Genomic DNA, 5,501 nt, shown 5'->3' on the forward strand with positions numbered 1-5,501 from the left:
TCCCCATCTCTCTCCATCTCCGACCATTGCTGACACGTGTGGGCACCATTTCCAGCACAACTTTTGTTTCAGCTGCCTGTCCCAGCTCTGATGCTGTGCTTCACCCTGCTGGGAGTTTGCCAGAGAGCAGACCTGATATTCACTGCCTGCGCTGCCACAAGAGGGTCTTTTTTGTGCTGGTTGGACAAAGCCAGGCATGGCTCAGGCTCTGCTGGGCTCTGGCCTGAGCAGCCCCTTGGTTTGTTGTCAGTTCTTGGAGCTGGGAGATCAATCAAGCAGCCACGACTTCTGTCAGGCACCAGAGCCTTTGCTTTGCCTGGTTTAACCCTCTGGCCTCTGAGTTCACCCGTGGTTTTACTCACAAATGAGGGCACTGTCAGGACACAAACACAAAGGGCTAATTAGCTGATAGGGGAGGGAAAGAATGATCTATCAAACTGTTCTCCCAGTTTTGGGCAGCACACTGACAGCCTGAGTTTGAAACAGGTTGATAAAGGGCCATTGTTTTGGAGGCGATTTAGTGGAGGCAAAACCCCTGAGAAGATTTGAGGGAAGGAATCCTTAAGGAGGTAAACACTGGATGAGCCATCTCTGTGCTGTGCAAGCTGGACAAGTCTTTGGCTACCCTGCCACAGAAGGGTTCTGAGGGTGTTCTGAGTAGCAGCATCACTTTAGGATAGGATGACACAGCTCTCCTGGATCTTCAGTCCCATCCCAGTCTTCATCCCAGCATCCCAGAGACTTCCAACTGCACATCCAAGCCAGCAGCCAAAAAGAACAGTTTGTGCCACTAACAAAAACAACTCTTTGATCTCCTTGACATCGATGCAGCAAACATCCCACTCCGGTGCATTCTTGCATAAAAGAGAAGCTTCTTGCTGCTCAATCACACTGCTTTTAATAGCTTTTTGAATGCAAACATCCTCAGCTTTTATTTCAGTTTAATCTGCCAATTTTTCTAAGTCTTTATCACACTTTATCAAACAGTGTATCAGTGTGAGATATCCAACCCCCTCCCCTCAGGCACCTCTGAAATTGAAATCCCAGGAAGACAGCAGCTTCTTTCATATTTTAATTATTTTAACATTTTCCTTTAGTAGCCTCAGCATTATTATGACTTGTTTTTCTCTCTGGAACAGGGCTGTGATCCCACACTGGGTGGGAAATTTGTTTGTCTAGAGGAAAATAGCAGAATGCCTCTAATGCATTAGATATGGATTAGAGAAATTGTGTTTGGGAAATACATAATCTCTTGGTAAAAGGGGAAAAATAAAAAGCCTATTTCATTTTGGCTCTAATTTGTTTTTCCCCAATTATAATTTTTAATGAAAAAGTGTGTTTTAACCACACGGGTGCTGCCTAATGTGCCAAGTGTTAGGTATAAATTGCATCTCCACTAATGTCTCTTCATTCTTCACAATTGAAGGCTCTGATTCAGGAAAACATTTAACCACATGCTTAAATCCATCCTTCCTGAGAAGACACTCATGCGTAGAATTAACTTGAGGTGTCCTGGGACTTGTTCATGTACTTAAAGTTTGAGACACTGAAATATTTCTCAATTTTCAGACTGTCTCATAGTTTAGCACCACGTGATCTGGTACATCAGGCACTAAAAGGAGCTTTCCCAGGTATCAACTTGGCTTTAATATACAACCACTGAGTGGTTTTGGCTGGAAGGGACCTTAAAACTCATCTTGTTCCACCTCCTGCTATGGGCAGGGACACCTCCCACTATCCCAGATTGCTCCAAGCCCTGTCCAGCCTGGCCTTGGGCACTTGCAGGGATCCAGGAGCAGCCACAGCTGTTCTGGGCACCCTCACAGGGAAAAATTTCCTCCTAATATCCCATCTAACCCTGCTCTGTGTCACTTTAGAGAAGTAACCCACGAGCAGTACACAATGCAGCCCAAGCACAGCACCCCTCACTTGCCTCCCCAGCTGCTGCATTGGTTTGGAAGATCTCAGTCTCAGCATTTCCCCAGGCCTGCTTTTAAATTCAATTTCTCCAGCTTTGCAGCAAATTGCTCCATCTCACAGAGCTTTTCCAGTAACCAGGCATTGCTGGCACAGAGGGGCTGGGCCCATTACTGCTGTATTTACTCTGCACCCCAGCTCCTCCTCCTCATCCAATAAATCCATTTGAGGGCAAGAGTTTTGATAGAAACTTTAATAGAGCTCTCTTGAACCTGACCATGTTTAATGATTTGAGGGGGTCTGGCTCTGTGCCCATTCCTGCAGCTCATTATTTTTTTTTTTTCCTTTGCTATGCGCTGCATCTCCTCCCTCTTCTTCCTCTCCCTGCTCCCACATGGGGAAGGTCCTGGAGAGATGAGCCCAGCTCTCAGCCCTGCATCAAGATCTGCTCTCCAAGGACACAGACTCTCCCAAAATCCTGACAAACCCCTCAGGCCCTGTGGATGACAGGGACACCAGCAGAGTTTGTCCCTCCTGTGTGTTGGGGAAGATAACAGGAAAGTCTTATAAATATGACTGTCTGGCAAAAGATTCTGAGAATATAGAAACTATAAGTGAGATTGAAATGAAAGCAAGCTTTGAGATACCTCAGTTACTGAACAACAGGAAAACAATGGTGTGGCCAGCTGAAGGTGATCCCCTTTGGATGGAACAACACCCTCTGCTTGCAGACAGGCCCAAGGGTCAGAGCAGACCCTACAGCTTGGCAGAAGGGGCCCAAAGAGGAGTTTGTAGTGTTAAAAATTTAACACAGTGTGGTAATGTAATGATTCTTATAGGCTGTATGTAAACGCTATAGGATTTGTATATTGTAGTAGATTGGTTAGTGAGAATCAGAATATTCAACACAGAAGAAGATTTATTGTATTGTAACGGGAACTTCACTCTCTTACCTTTTTACTACCTTACCCCTTTTACTCTCTTATGCTTTTGCTCTCTTACTCTCTTACCCTCTCACCCTCTCTCCCCTCTCTTCTCTCAGTCCTGCTCTGAGCTGTGTTTGGCAGCTCCCAGCAGGGCCCTGCACCCAGGCCCTTTGCAATAAACCCCAAATTCCACGACCTGGCTGCAGAGATCTCTGCTCTCCATCCATCCTACCCCCGATTCTCCTACACAGGGGGAAGGGAAAGAGATCTCTTCTTCCCTGACAGGAAACCAGTGCTGAGCTCTGCACTTCTGATACTGCTGGCTCAGCCAGAGTTTTCCAGCTGTGATGTTTGGGGACCAAGCTGTTGGATTGTTTCCCTGATGAGCCCCTCTAACAGTAGCTGTTTCTTCATCATTAGGAAAAGCAACGAAAATTTTCAGTTTAAATGATGCCATATCTCTCTTTCTACTTTGTCCTACTGGGAGAGTGATGGTGAAGGAAACAAATGACCTGGGCTCAGGATGCTGTACAGGGACTTGAAGGAAATAAAATTTGATTTGGAAAGGATAAAATGTTTTGACTTCCATGATGGAACAAGCAATTGTCCATGGATTTGCGGTGCTCCAGGAATGGGACTTCATGCTAAAAAGAGATTTTATGGAGCTCAAGCTATTATCTGGTGATGGAGAGCTCCCAAGACAGCCCTCATTCTCCAGCTGGCTTCCTAGCAGATCTGTTCTGATAGTGCCATATATTCTGGTCATAAGTATTGAGATCCAGCCATCACCAGCCAGAATAAGTTCACATATAACCAAGCAGCATCTTCCAAAGGTCTCTGCCTCGCTGTAATGACCAATGCACAGACTCAGACCAGCAGAATACTGAGATGTTATTGAGAGAAATGAGCTGCTTTTATGCTCTTCTGCAAGACACAGTATTTCCTTCCATGGCATTTTTCAGTAAGAAACCTGTTCCAAGGAGGAACTGTAAGTTGCTGCTTCTGTCCTTGGTGTGGGTTTCAGGTGCTGCTGTGGTTTCCAGGAGGGCAGGGGAGTGGGGACATTCCCATTCTGCAGGGGTACCAGTCCCACCTGAGTGGTTACTGTGAGGCGCAAGGATGTGCAAAGGTTCTAGGGCCAACTGGGATCTGCTTTTTGGTCCTTTGGGCTGCAAACACACCACTGTGAAAACTGTTTTCACTGGCCTCTTTTACATGTAGGTGTGATCCTGAAGCTGTAGTCTACATTCCTGAGCACAAGGAGTGTAAATTTTGTTAAATAATTTCATTTTTTTCCCTTTTTAGACACCAAGGCCATGCTGGCACTACATGCAAGCACTCCAGAGACTAAAGAAATCCTAGGCAGCCCCAACACAAGCCTTCAGCGAGGTTCCCTACCAAAGCATCCTGTGAAATTCAGGAAGCAATCCATCACTGCATTACATACACAGCATTTTTGTTTTCATTTCCACAGTGCCTCTATAGAGCTGTCACCCAGGTGAAGCATGTTGGATCCACAGTGTTCAGCAGTGCCACAGTGATCCCTGCTGCAGGACTTACAGGGGAGTTCCTCTAATTGGAAGCAGCAAAACCTCTGTTCCTGTGCTGGAGTTTATTTCACCGCTTACAGCTGCGGGCTGTGCTGGGAAACAAAAGCCTGGGTGTCAAAATACAGTGAGAAAGGAAATGCAGTTTTTCCAAGCAGAAGCCTGGCAGCCCAAGCACCACCTGAGCTGATCAAGGGTGGATTTGGGAGTCTCATTTTAAGTCTGTGGCATTTTCAGATGTGCAGTACATTTCTCCCCAGCAGATGATCCACTTCAGGGTGAATGTCTCCCTGCATTCACCATCCCAGGGCTCCCCTCTTCCCTATTCCATAGGTAATTGTCACACATGCACCTTCTGCCATCTTTCTTGTCCAATTGCATTTCTCATTCTAATTAAAGGAGCAGGGTTTATTATTAGTGGTGGCCTTGTACATGCAGATCCTTTCACTGTATGAAAAGATCCTTTTGCTTTTCACATGCTGATCTTTTCTTTGCCACAGGATGGGAGCTGTCCTTCCCAACAGTTTTCCTGAAAAGGATGAGCATTTCAGGTGAGGAGTCACCCAGATCCCTGTACAAGGAATCACCTTGTTCCTTGTGGTGAAAACAGACCAGGAGATTGACCAAGCCCTCACAGACCTGCAGCTCCACGGGGGGAGAGCTGGAGCTGGGACTGCACCACCTGAACCCAGACCTGCTGCAAACAAATAGAAGCTCTGACAACCCCAAATGATATCAAAGCCTTCACCTCTTCCAGCAGAAGAAATTTATAAACCCGCAGTCCAACACTTCTGCTTCATGTATTTACAGCAGAGGTTTCTCCCAAAGCTTTTAAAGCAATGTCACCCTTTGCCCTCTAGGAAAATGCCACTCTCAGACATTATATTCTAATAGAGAGAATTTAATTCAGGACTTATATCCGGACTTCCATTTGCACATCACAGTTGATCTGGTTTTGTGTTACTGACCCAGCCACAGTGCAAACCCTGAGTGTGCTGTACCCAAAGGGGCAGGAGCTCTCTGTTTACACAGCCAAATTTCCAGAGGAATTCTTAGTGCTAAATCAATCCTAAAGGCAGTTTTAAACATTCAGGGCCTCCCTGAATTCACC

The sequence above is a fragment of the Ammospiza nelsoni genome, chromosome 20 (assembly GCF_027579445.1).
Source record: "Ammospiza nelsoni isolate bAmmNel1 chromosome 20, bAmmNel1.pri, whole genome shotgun sequence".
Taxonomy (NCBI): domain Eukaryota; kingdom Metazoa; phylum Chordata; class Aves; order Passeriformes; family Passerellidae; genus Ammospiza; species Ammospiza nelsoni.